Consider the following 14,347-nt stretch of genomic DNA (forward strand, 5'->3'; position numbering starts at 1 on the left):
TGTGTTCACGCCAGCTCACCACAAATGAACCAAGACGTATGAACTCGACAGATTTGTTCACTGGACCGATTCGGTGGCTGCATCATCAGCACTACATGCAAGGTTCATTTCAGTACTTCAGTGTGCCTAATTAATGGTGTTTCCCGCGGCAACACTGGAAACACCATTAATGCCAACTGGATGCGGCCGCGTCGCATCCCGGCCCTGTTGCAGCTGTTGAACACGAGCCACTTCCACCCTAGTGACTCACGCACTGCAGTTTTTTTTCTCATATTCATAAGCTGTACTTTTGTTGGAGCAACATTTATATTTGATGATGCATTTTGGTTTTTTTACTGGCTTTGTCTTTGTACATGTTCAGAAAAGAAAATCTTGTTTGTTTCTGTCACTTCTTTAGCGTTTCTCCTACTGCTTCACAGATTTTGTCAGTTTCCCTTCTGCTATTCAAGAAATGCGGATACAAAACATAACTAAGGCAGCTTGATGTTGTATAGTGATTGCACTGTAAGTACAGCCACAAAGCATCTATTACCAGTGTCAATCGTGCCTGGGCTGCAAACGTGTGTTCGGTATGTTTAGAAAGCACAGTGAAAGACCTTCAAATAATCTCTTGACTTGACTTCTTCGGCAAAACACTTTCAGTTGACACGGAAACCACGGCAGAGACGTGACGCAGAGTAAACTTGCAAGAGAAAGAGCGTAGAACTGGAGCGTAAAAAAAAAAAAAAAAAAGGGGGGGTCAGGTGTCGTTGAGTGTGCTCTCTGAGTCAGTATCGATTTGTTGGGGTTGTAAAAATAGAGGCGTATCTGTTTTCTGAGATGGACGAGTGACAAAAATAACACTCCGGAGATGCTTGAAAAAAAAAAAAAAAAAAAAAAAAAAAAAAATGCTGCGTCAGTGGGGCAGAACCTTGCTGACGCAGCATTTTTTAGCCCACTGAACCACCGTAAGTCATACGGGGCACGTGTATTTCTTACCACAGTTGAACCAATCTACCAAAAAAACTCTCCGCCAGTTGGCTGTTCTTAACAGACATGAAGTCACTGAAGATATGAAGCATTGTTCTGGACATAATGGACTTGTTCGGGTGACTTCTCTTGCCATAGCTTCCCAGTCGTCCCGAGGGAGTCAAATGGTGAGCGGAGTTGCCCGCCCTGGGTGCGATAAGAAGAGTCTCCGTCGCTGTGATCTGGAACCCCTCTGATCAGAGCACGCTGCCTGTAATAACTGTTCCTCCACGCCGCTTTCATACCATACTCTTATCTGGGAGCCCTGCCAAAAAAAAAAAAGAAGCCAACCCACGAGAGACGAGGAATGGGAAGGAAAAGAGAGTAATGGAGGAGAGAAAGGTTATGAGATGAGGGGGATGAATGGAAAAGAAGAAGAAGAAGAAGGAGGAGGACAGGGAGTGGGTGAGGGGGGGCAGAAGTGAAATCAGAGCCCTTGTGTTTTATTCCCACAACGGCTGTTGAGGTGTTAAACGCGGGGCCGATGTAGCCGCTTGGTCTGATTCCAGTTGGAAAGCGCCGGCGACGGCAGCGGCAGCATGTTGGCTGCTGATTGAAAACAGTGGCTTACCTCTGGGGAACAGAATTCTACCCCCCCCCACCCCTTTTTTTTCTTTCTTTTTTTTTCTCTACAAGAGATCTCGCTGAGTCATGTTTCTGGATTGATATCGGAGAGTGGGTGTTACACAGTTTAAGTCCCTTTTGTTGGATTTGTGGCTCAATCAATACTGCTTCTCACTTGAGACCTGAAATGGACTGTGTGTCTAATAACTGTACCTTTTTTCAAAAAAAAAAAAAAAACGCATAAAGCTCATAGCTACTAGCTTCCAGCACAAGCTTCTGCATGGAGCACCGGAGTCAATTTGATGTCTTAAGTCCACACAAAGAAGCAGAGGCGAGGGGAAATAAAAGATCTTACTCGCCTTTGTGTTTACATTCATTGCTCTCGCTCTCTCTCTCTCTCTCTCTCTCTCTGTGGAGAGTCATCAGGCATGCAGAGAGCCGGGCGGTTATTTTTGGATCAGCGACGGGCGAAGATTTATGTGCGCGAGGAGTGCGCCGTGACCCTGCTCATCAGTGAATTAATGGCAATTGAGTCTGAAGGTGGGGATTGATTAATTAGACAAATGGCAATCAGTCAGCAGCTAATGCATATTGACATGGTGAAAGGTTCTGTAAACGTTTGATTAACGGCTTCATTTGTGTGTGTGTGTGTTTTAAGTAGTGGACTGCTGATGCGCCGTAACTTATGGACTTGCAGATCACGACAGATTGCAGTGTGAGTGAGTGAGTGAGAGAGTCCAGAGACTTCACGTTCGCACTGCCTCTCCGCTCAGCACCACTGTTTGGCATTCTGCAGTTGGAACTGCAGTTTGGACAGTGTGGTCTATAGCAGAATAATAATAATAATAATCACAATATGTTTGGAGCCAAAGTTGCTGCAACGTATACATTTAAAGCTAACAATTGGAAGTTGCTACCGCCCCTCAAACTGTATTCTCGGCAGCTGGTACAATAACCTGCGCAATCAAGCGAAGCGGAAATGGATGAAGAAAAAGAACAATCCGGCGGTGTCATGTGAAATTCTGAAAGAACTAACGTCCACGTCATTGCGGCATAACCCGTCATAACCCCAGAGTTCTTCTCAAAACCGTCAAATCGGTGTGCAAATTTGTTTTTTTTGTTGTTGTTGTCAATCTTCACAAATAACATAAATGAAGTCAGACTCCGGATTGGTCATGTGACCGGTGAGCCCGTCTCTACACTGCACCCCCTGCCCCCTGTCTCGCTCAGTCATTTTCAGGCCCCTTTCATTGTGCACTTTAAAAAAAAAGGACACAATTTCCAAATTTAAAGCCTTCATGAAGCCCATGAAGGAGGTTTTCAACAGTGTTGGTGCCACCATTTTGTTATGTTAAGTGTATAACAGCTCTCGGTCCGCTAGCTGTGCTTCCTCCTGCCTTAAGCATTCTTAAGAAACGCGGCTTTGAAACATTTTACACCCACTTCTAAATGACCATTTTTATTGAAACTTTTAGAGAAGGTTGTACATTTGGAGCCTTTTTTGCGAATAATCATAACGTCATTGATAAATGTCGACTTACTTACTTCTGCCGGAGACGATTTGAATGGAACTCCTCTCGGCCTCAGCTCGGCATTCGACGCGGCTGATCGTCGCGTACTATTGGATCGCCTTTGAAAAGTGAGTTGGCGCAGATCCTCAGGCAGGGCTTAAGTCTCAGGACTAAAGGTGACTGGGCACCTCTGGAACTCCCAGCCTGAAGATCTGAGCCTTGCAAAATCAGTGACATCTTTTAAAATCACTTAATCAGCTTTTTATTAATGCTAGCACACTTGTTACAACAGATACAACATGTTGTATCTCTTTTATTATTATTATTGTCATTGTTTTTATCTTATTGTTAGGTATTTTATTCCATTTTGTATTATTTTAATTGTCCCATTGCAGTCCTGAACTGTTTTAATCACGTAAAGCACATTGTACTTTGTTTTGAAAAGTGCTGCACAAATACATTTTCTTCTTCTTCTTCTTCTTCTTCTTCATTGTTATTGTTATCATTGCAAAATGGTCCAAAATGGAGGATGTTATCATCCTAGCTGTGTTGCGTCGTTCAATTTGACGTACCACTCTGCTGCTGAAGTATAAACCGCTCCACAAAAACAATGTGGCTTTGTTGAGAATCAGTCATGGTCCAAAACACTTTGAATTAACTGTTAAACTATTGCGTGGTTAGCGATTGAGAGCCTGAGCATTTTTACTATGGCTTTGACTGAATGCCCTCCCTCACTCGCTACTCCCCTAATAAGACACTCTATTATTTCTGTCGAGAAGGCCTTTGATCTTCTTATTATTCCACGGTTTATTGCTGACCTTTTTATTCGCAGGGTGCAGCGCTCCTCACGGGAAACGGGTGTAGTCTGTAAAGCAGTGAGGGAGACCCTCGATGTCCTCCTGGAAAGGTTCCCAGTCCAGAGAAAAGAACAGCTACATGCCCCCAGGACAGGAGATAGGGATCACCACTGATTATTATGAAGCTGCTGGGATGTTTTGCTGCAGCTTTTACTCACTGCAGCTCCGACCTGCGTCGCTGCGTCAAATGGCGATGACGGCGATTGATCAAACAAACCAGTGGAGTTTGGTCCGGGGACTGCACGTGGCTGCGTGTGACAAATCAGGTAAACTAATTCTGCGCCTCATTCCTTTATGCTGCCTTCAATTAATCTGGAGGCGGAGAATCCCTGCCCTGAGTCATGGCTTAACATGCGCGACGAGAGTGACCTTACAAGCTCTACGCTCTCATTACCATAATGTCTCTCCTTGTTAATTGCTTAAGCTGCTGTCTGATTCATTGTGTGCCCTGCAAAATTGAAACAGGTTAAAAAAAAAAAAAACACACACTCAGGCACGACCGTAATTTCTGCATTTATCTCTTTTGTCATACATTGGAGTGCGAGACGTCAACTTTTACCCCCCCCCCCCCCCCTCCGTCCGAGGAAGCTGACCCTCGAGGCGCCAAGGTCGTCTCTTCGTTTTGTTGCAGCTCCTGAAAGCGCGAGTTGGTATTCGGAAGCCACAGCATCGCCGCTGAATCATTTCTATTCCCACATTACCATAAATATGCCATACCTGCGGGTACATTTTAAATAGGGCAGTGACGGAAAGCTATTTCCTTTTTTTTTTTTTTTTTTTTTGACAGATATCATTTAAAGTCGGATCGGAAACAGAGTTCTAAAACATGTCACACAGACATCAGACGTATTCCAGGATTCATATTAATCTGAGCATCACTCAAAGCAGGCATGCGGTGGACACCGGGAAAGGGCGGGATGAGTCACATGAGAAAAGTATGGTATTAAATAGCGGGAAGCTCTGCTGAAGGTTTACCAGCCCCAAAAAAAACAATGAACGCACTTGCATTTAGACAATGTATATTATAATTATTAATTCATTTTTTATCGAGAATTGTTATGAGCCTTACATACTGTATATATATATATATTACATACATGAAATATGGATTAATCCTCTCCATTTAGTTGTCCATTGATTGTCTCGTTTGGCAGAAAACTGGTTTGGCTTTTTTTTTTTTTTGCACCATTTATTCGTTCTTTCCAGCAGCTTTTAGCCACATTGCGTGGCCTTGTTCTGCGTCCGGATTTCGCTCAGATTGTTCAGCTATCATTATGATCTAAGTATGGAATATCCATCACGTGATAACAACAGCGCTATGGCTACATCGGGGATGCTGCAGCACTACGCTTCAGAATCAGAAATACTTTATTGATCCCGGGGGGGGGGGGTTATACAGTACCGGTGCTCCCATTCAAGAGTAGAAAGTAGCATACATGTTGAAATGAGAGTATGTACAAGAACAAGAATGTAGAAAGAACAACATTTAAGTGAAAAATAAAAGTAAGAAATATATACAATAACAATGTATATATATATATATATGTATTGCACTGGTGAATATAAATAGAGAATAAAGAATAAATAATGAGGTAGTATATGGCAGGTGTAGCAGGTCCAGATTTTCCAGTCCGACACTCAGAGGGAGGAGTTGAACAGGCTGATGGCCACAGGCAGGAATGCTTTCCTGTGGCGCTCAGTTGCGCATTTGAGTGGAATGAGTGTTTTCACTGAAATACTACTCCCAACTAATCCGACACAGAAATGGGCCACAAAGTGTCTATATTTATAAGCAGCCATACTATATGTCAGCTGCTTTGTATCAAAAAGGGCTTCTGCCCTGTGGGTCTTGATTTTGAATGAACCCTCGAGCGAACTTGCTCCTCCTTAAGAGTCGTTCGAAGAGAACGCCACCACATGCCGAGCGCGTTGCAGGTATAGCCCGTTAAAAAAAGGTGCATTCTGCAGCACATCCACATACGTTACATGTTCAACGTAACCAGTGCAAAACAAATCCACACTTTGGCCGCGCGATGATAACAGCTGAACCAGATGAGGTGAGATATGGCTGAGGAAACTAAATAAATTAACCTCGTAATAACATTTTTTTTTTTACTACGTCCAAAGTCAAGAAGGAAACCTCAAGTATCTCGCTTTCATGGAAATGTTTGTCGAATTTCCTTTTTTCAGTAATGAGATGCTCACGATATCTGAGAGTGTTTCCTGTCTGCCTGCACTGCTGACTGTCACAGAGGAGCAAAATACCGAAAAAAAAAGAAGATTAGCTCGTTTCCAAACCACAAAGGGTAGTCTATTGTGTATGACTACAATGCCAGAGAGAGAGAGAGCTCAACACACACACACACACACACACACACACACACACACACACACAAGCAAATGACGAAAAAAGATTTTCACCACTTTGACAACACACCATACAGTGTTTAGAAAGAAATCCTGCAAATAAAGCAAATTAAGAAACACATTCACCATTTTTTTTTTTTTTTTGGTGAACTGAGCATTGAGAACACACTGCAAATACAGAAGTGCTGGAAGTCATACAGAAAAGAAAGTTTAATCTTATTTTAAATATAATACAATACAAGTAACCCATAATTACATCCATTCTGTGTAGGATGTGTTTTCCGTATCTCTTCTTGTGGAATGCATTTGTTTTGTTGTGGCGGTCTTCATGAAGAGATGAGTTGTTAAAGAGCAATTTATTTCTCCACTAGCAGTGGTTGACTGCGTGTGTGTGTGTGTGTGTGTGTGTGTGTGTGTGTGTGGAGGGGGGTGTCGGCGAGGCTGAAAAAGAGACGAGTGAACTGGAATAGGACGAGTCCGGCGGAGGGATTGAGAGACGACGGGTTTTTCGTCTCTATCCTGCCCGTTCCTGTTCCAACCTGTCAGTCATGCCGTATCGCTGGAGACCTCCCTGAGTGGCAGAGCAGGCTGGGAAACATGGCCTGGACTGGTTTAAAGGGGGGTGGGGGGGCAGAGTTCGGGGGCTGCTGGACCTGTCGCAGCGCACAGCAGAATACAAACAGCCAGCACAGAGAGCGGGGACCTGCCCAGATCGTGCTCCACTCCATGGCCTCGAGACGGACAGCTTTTGTGTTGCTTTGTGAGACACGCCCCCCCCCCCCCCGGTGAGGCTGGTGCTGTGGCTTTGAAATGCTTCCAAAGGCTTTGTCTGAAGTTAGAGCTGTTTTGAAGGAGTTCTCATTAGGGGGAGACTAATATTTTGGTTATTCCGCATTTTGGCTGTGGCCCCACGCTCGGTGCTGGGGACGATTTCCGTTGGACCGCGCCCTTCTCTGCCTCTTAGATGGGGCTTCGCTCAGCTTAGTTTATTCCATCTGCTTCCCCGTGTGCGCCGAAGCTGTCTCTCTGTCTCTCCCTCTCTGGCTCGCAACACTTGGAACTGCCTCTGGTATTGCCCAAACTACGAGGACGGGATTTGGCTATGACATTTTGCTGGGACGTTAGGGTGAGGCAGTGCTGGCGGGGGGGCGAGGGGCGGTGACTCTGGTACCACAAACTTCACCCAGAGAGCCACGCAGTGCCTGCTGGGGTCTCTGTGAGCCCCGGAGGACTGTGGGAGACAAGTCGCTCTCTACAACGCCGACTTGAGGGGGTCTCTGAAGGAGTCTGAAGGAGTCCTTTTAGTCCTCCATTCTATTTCTTCAATAACATTAAAAATCACTCTAGTTGAACTGGTCACAACCAGTACAGTTTGGTAACCAGTGCCACAGACTTTATAGCCACACACACACACACACACACACACACACACACACACACACACAAAACTCTATGAGATATGTTAAGCCAGTAAAAAAAAAAGAAATAATTGACCCTGTGTTCCATTTGAGGTGTGCTGTCAACAGTTGACATGTTGTCCTGGGCTCACAGGTTTTATGTTGCAGTACTCCAGTTGGCCACTGGAAGCCCCTCCCCCCAGGAACAGTGCTGGACTATGCATCGATTTCGGTGTGGTGGCCACAGTTGGAACTGCAGGTCATGTGACGCCCTCTAAACACAACATGATTCTTTGTATGTAGAAATTCAAAAGCTTGCCTGGAGTCAGCCCAGCTTAGCGAGGGCACGACTCTAACGTCCGCGCTCAGTGGGCTCAGGGAATCTGCACGCTGGCAAAATATGCAAACGCCCGAATAACTTTTCAGCGTTTGCGGCTGGCGAGCGTCGGAAAACAAATAGGGGCTCTATTTTGGAACGCTGCATCCAGTTCTCTTTAAGGGGCACCTCCTCAATTTTACAATCTCAATCTGTTTAGAGGTCTGTGCTGGAGAGTAAAAGTTGTAAAATGCCTTTTGTCGCCTCAGAGGGAGCTGCACAAAATCTGCTAAAAGCAATGTCACTTGAGTCAGCTTGAGTCGGTTACGGCTGAGGAAAGACTGCACGTTTGAAAATGAGAGAATCTGATCTTGTGAGGCATCCATGCTATATACAGGGTGTGTATTGTAAAACATGAAAAAAAAACATAAAGCATACACACACACACAAAAAAGGACAGGACTTCATGTGCAGCTGTAATGTATGTTCTCTAAGGGCTTTCTGCTCAAACGTTGCCTTTGATTGGCTCAACTCTCCGACCGCCTTATGAAGTTTCAAAAGGACACATCCTGTGTTCAGGCCTGTTCAGGTCAGCAGCTGCTCCCCCCTTATTTATTGCTCACTCTGACTCATTTGCCATTTGTCGAAATGAAATGAATGGATATCTAATATCCTTCGAAATGAGGTTGAAGGTTCGAGATGCGAATACTAGTCATTCTGCAACACAGTGAAATGAAAGTTGGAGTAAGTATTTGAAACTATACTATACATATATTATGCAAAGGCAGTGGTATGGATGAGGTGGAGTTGAGGAGGAAAGAAGCTGCCCTGTAGTATGACATAGCACAGTAGACCATGCAACTGCTACCGTAAAGAAACGCATAGAAATACCCTGTCGTTGGCTACTAGTGCACACATCCTAGTCCACTTAAGAAGGGTCCGCCCAGAAGCCCGTTTTACATGCCGAGGAGATTATGTCAGATTATGCGGACAAAGCAGATGTAATATGAAATCAAAATTTCTCTCTCGGGGATAACTCCGCTCTGGAGAAATCTCGCTTCGATCTGTTCAGCATGTCCCTATTTGTTTATCAGACACCAGAATGAATGGTAGTCAACCAAGAGTTCGAAGACAGGTGTGGTCTGAGCAAGGGTGCTGGAAATAGGGGGGTAGGAAGTAGGGAAAAGGACCGTTGCTCAGCCACTTTATGTCCCTGGCCCAACTCGTTTTAAGTCGAACAAAACCGGATTCGCCCCTTCCACCCTGCTGCGGTATCATTATCTTCACGTTGTGCAGTATTAAACAGCATTTTACATCCCAGTCAAGATCCCAGCGTTTCCAAATACGCTTAAAACACTGTGCATACAGCAAAAAGGTGTGCGTGAAGTATAGTAGTAGCGGTTAGATTTCAAATGGCAAATCTTATGTTCACTAATGGGGAACAAGTGGAGATTCAAGAGAAAATCAGGAAGCCAAACAGGAGAACAGTAGTTGGGTTTGCAATGAGATGCTCTTTTATCCAACAAAAAATAATCGTCTCATTAAAAAAGGTAAAAGGGTCTTTGCGAAGGTCGAAGGTCGGTGAAATGTTCCAGCGAGGAGTCCGAGCTCAGGAGTGATGCAGGAAAACTCTCAGGGCAACTCGGAGCAAGGAAGGGACAGAAACCTTTACCTTAGCGAGGAGGTGTGGTCGACCCCCGTCGCTAGGCGTGACGCATCCTTTTAAAAAGGCGCGATTGGCTGAAACAAAAATAAGGAAATAAAGGTGCGCTCTCTGTGAAATCGATAAGGCGAGGCAACAGGGAGGAGTGAAGGTAACGCAGGACGAGGCTGGCGTGGGCGGATGAGGACAGCTGGGAGACAATCAGGGAGACGGGCAGGCTGAAGGTGATCCTGGACACAGAGAGGCAGGGGTTAGTAACAAACTGATGCAGGGATACGGGAAAATAACTGATAGATAAATGACGAGTGGGCCTTCAGAGGCAGCTGCCGCTAAGCCTACACGACACTCGAGTCGATGAGCGGCTGGAGAACTGGGGTAGATATACTGCAGAGCTGATGGAGCTGATGGAGCTGATGGAGGGCAGGTGCGGCGGTGACCAGGGAGCGCATCTCTGACGAGGTCGATCGCGAACGTGAGACGAGAATATTTTCTCCTGCCTCGCCTTGTCAGGGGAAATTCTTCGAAAAAAAACATCATCACTGGAAGAATTTTCTCAGAAATTCGCCGCTAGGAGCAAGCCTTTGTGCGGGGAAGCTTCGTGAATCTCATGGCCAGTGGACTCGTCTTTTAACCTCCCCTCCTGTAGAGCAAGGTATGGGAGCCACGCAGCGCCATGCTTACTCTTTGCACCGATGGCAGCATATCGATCGCCCCTCTCGTCGTTTCACTATGACTCACATTCCACCACGCTCGCCACGGCCACGCCGAAGCCCACAGCGAATTCCAAGCCCTCTCATCACACCTGATCCTGATCCAGTTGCAGATCCGATAGCAGATTCCTTTCTCTGCTCATTATCTGCTCGCTGGGGGAAAAAAACTCATCAGATTCACTTGAGTGTTGAGACTATTAGTCTTCCTGACAGTGTGTCTTAGTCACGGGATAGTGGATTCTGCTGCTAAGGCAATATGGCAGAGCTCTGCTCATAGCCATGTCTACAGTCCATTCAAGGCCTGGGCATTAGCATGCCTGACGGAGTAGGAGTCTTTTTAATTAGCAAAGCGCCACTCCAAGACTTAAAATTTCATTTGTGTTGCTTTGAGCGAGATCAAAGACAACACTGTTCTTTTTTTTTTTTTCTTTTTTTTCTCTCTTTCGGTCTCTCGCGCCATTCCGCCTTCCGTGTCCTCTTCAAACATCAAACAGAGACAGACGGGTTTGACACTCGCACATAACCATAATCAAAAGGGGGCGTGGCGAAGCAGTGACGCTCACACTCAGCAAAGCCTCGCAGCTTATTGGAGCGCTGGGGGCGCTATGGATTCGGTTCTCCATCGTTGTGCGTTCGCTGAAAGATTAAAGGATCATTTGAAAGGTTCTTCCCCATGATTGGCCCACTGAGAGGAAGTGGAAGAATGGAGGGATCAAATGCATGATATTTTGAGAACATGATAATATAGAACGCCACTATCTGTATTGGTATTATAAGAGGCAGAGAAAGACAAAAGTAGTGCGTGCAACGAGCTATCGCGTGACCTCACAGTATTGTCGGATCGGTGTATAACCATGGAGTGTCACAAACCGCTTCTTCTCTATCAGGTTGTAGTTATTCCCTTGCTCTTAGCAGCACCTGCATCGGGTGAATCTAAGAGGAGATCGGGCCTTAACTTTAAGGAGCACTGTATGATGAGACTGTAGCGCCATTAAATCTAAAAATCTTAATTTTCCTCTAATAAAATGTGTTATTATATCGGGTATATACACATTACATGTTTGCTGTAGTTGTGTACTGTGTATCTGTGTACAGCGATGTATGCACAAACAAAGCATGACAGCGGGTTTACCAGTTTATGGCTGCTTACTAAACCTTTGTATATGTGCATCCATTATACACACACACACACACACATACAGAGGTATATATATATATATATATATATATATATACAAAGACAGAATAGATTTTCCTTTCTCAGGCTTTCCTTATCGTTCTCTCAGTCCTTAACTTAATCACTTCACACAAGGTCAACTGTTGTGACCCCAAACCGGCATGATCATGAAAATGAGTCAAAAATTGTGTCTGAAACTGGGGTTAAAAGCCATGAACTCGACAGTCTCTGGGATTACCAAGATGGCCTCTACCTTGTTCGCTTGTCAGGCTCGTTAGAGTCGCTTTACACAGCAGGCGTAGTCCAGTGCACTCGCCCTGTTCCGTTTCCTGGCTGAGGACACGTTGTAAAGGACGGGTTTTTTGTAAACGCAGCAGCCTCTCTGAAACAAAACTGAAGGTCCGCTTGCGCCCTGATGCGGTTAATAACATTAACAGCCACCACCGAGTCATCTGTAAGCCACGCTCATTATTACCCCCAAGTTGCGGTGCATTGACAGGGGACAGATCAAACGGCGTGGATGAGTCAAACGCAGGGCTGAAGACGTTCAGACATACCTTAAAAGCTCAAACCCAAAGGCCCCCAGGGCTGCTGCTTTCTTACCTGAAAATCAAAAAGACTTCAAGCAAACCAAGGTATTTTGCCGGGCATGTTCCCTTTTTTTTTTCTTTTTTTTTTACACTATTCATCCCCCACTGTGAGAAACTCTTATCAAAAGCCTCCCTCGCAGGTTTACTGAGGCTGTTTAAAGCTATTCATCCGCTTGAACAGACAAATGGCTCGTAGCTTGAGTGACCTCAGTCCGTGACCTCGGGGACTGTAGCTGGACCTTGTGAATCAGCTGGATGCACAATAAACAAGGTCACTGCTGCGAGGTTTTAACAAAAGACAGAGCTGTTGTTACGGTCTGCCGTCGCCACCCCTGATTCATCCAGCCAAGTACCGCCGCACCATCGCTTGTTGAGTAACACGCCGCCTGGTTTACGCGTTGAGCGCTCTCGCGATGCAGCCTTCGCTGTGGTGGCGAGGTCAAACTGAATGCAGGCTTACTGGCTGGCGTTCATTAGGGGTGTGCCTCTCCCCCTTATAAGACGATCCGATACATAACCAGATACGGTTAAATAAGCCATTTCTATAAAAGTAGCATTCCTTACCTTCAAATAGACGCTGTATATTATATATATATATAGGGTGTTTTGGCTATTTTTTTTAGCCGCGGGGGTTTAGTTCTGGCCGCAGATGGGCTTTAGGAAGTCAGGTGACATGGAATAAAGAGCGACAAAGTCCTCTGTAAATACAGGTTTAGACGGAAGACTTTAAATGGATCAAGTTCAGGTTTTTCACCCGGGAGACCGCGGCTTGAATTTCTCTTTTCCTAAAGCCAACTAATGGCTTTCTAACACGTGGTCAACGCTGTGAAGCGGTCGCGGTTTAGTAATAGTAAATAGCATTGTTGAGGTTGGTGTTGGTGATAGAGCGTGTTTCGGTTTTGGATTCACTCCTAGAATTTGACGATGACGCGTCTTTGGGGGAAAGGTGTGAGGTTAACTTGAAAGAGATGATATTTAGAATTAATAAAGATGGGCATTCTTTTTGTGTGTGGACACAAGATAGGCCTCCTCAGCTGCCAAACCTACATGTTACATGATTTTATTTCGGCAAATTTCACTTGGGCAGAGAACATGTAATCACGGTAATAGTATCTCAGTTGAAAGGGTTAGGGGGGGTTTTTTGTAATTGGAGACAGTTAATGATAATATGCTAGAATGGTAGTAATAACAAATCACTGTTATGATTATGTGCATAATTATTCCCACACAATTTGAACTCTTTTCAAGAAAATTCAAAAAGAAAATGATATTTAAAGGCTTTTTAATGGCTGCATCATCAGGCTATATTTTTCATATTGTCAACAGATCCCATGAAACCCCAACAATGTGTTAATCTAAGCCCATCGGTTCCTACTGAAGAAATGTAGTATACGTATGTATAAAGAAAATGAGGAAATAGTGCAATGGTTGGGGGCCATTTTCAGCAGTGGAATGATCCACATTTGGTGCTCTAGGGGGTATTTGAGGCGGCGGCGGCGTATGTGGGAATGAGTCAAAATAAATAGTAATGAAGGAACATGTCGTGCAGTGTTTTTTTTTTAAATACTTTTGGACAACAATGGAGCTCTATGGCACAGAGGAATGAGATGAATCAGTCTTTGGCTACACATAAATTTGGGGGGGGTTTTGTACGTACAAAAACTCTTTTCTTGATATTTTCTTTGCCTTTGCCTTCCTCGTTTTAGTTATTTCCAAACTCAGGCCCAAAATATTCTTTGACAGACACTATACATGTTTTGCTGAAGTTCTAATAGATGAGGTAGGGGGGAACTTGTACTTGAACTTGTTGTACAACAAAAAAACTGCAACTACAACTGCAGCCCTTAAGAATAAAGTAACTCCTGGAGTTCGTTAGTACATGTAACACTGTCAGAGGATACCAGAGGTGATGGTTTATTTTTTTTTCTTAAAGAGGAGATGCGCATGTACACAGAGGCAGGGTATTCTTTTCCTCCACTCCCCATAAAGCAAAGGGAGAGTATGGGGAGGGGGGGGGATCAATTAGCTCCTCTGAAAGGATAAATGGTGCTTCGGCTGAATCATGAACCCATTCAAGCGCTCTGCGCAGGAGAAAGTGTCCGACTTAACGGCCGTCTGCTTAATTCAACACTGTGTTAAAAGAATACAACGCCCCCCCCCCCCCAAAAAAAAAAACAATCTCAAATC

At 44.8% G+C, this 14,347-nt stretch overlaps 1 protein-coding gene across 2 annotated transcripts in view; it reads left to right on the forward strand.

Annotated features, from left to right (window-relative positions):
• The window catches only part of grik2 (glutamate receptor, ionotropic, kainate 2), a 207,132-nt gene that overhangs the window by 86,072 nt on the left and 106,713 nt on the right, over positions 1-14,347 (forward strand). The window lies entirely within an intron of this gene.

The sequence above is a fragment of the Enoplosus armatus genome, chromosome 9, assembly GCF_043641665.1.
Source record: "Enoplosus armatus isolate fEnoArm2 chromosome 9, fEnoArm2.hap1, whole genome shotgun sequence".
NCBI classification, from domain to species: Eukaryota; Metazoa; Chordata; class Actinopteri; order Centrarchiformes; family Enoplosidae; genus Enoplosus; species Enoplosus armatus.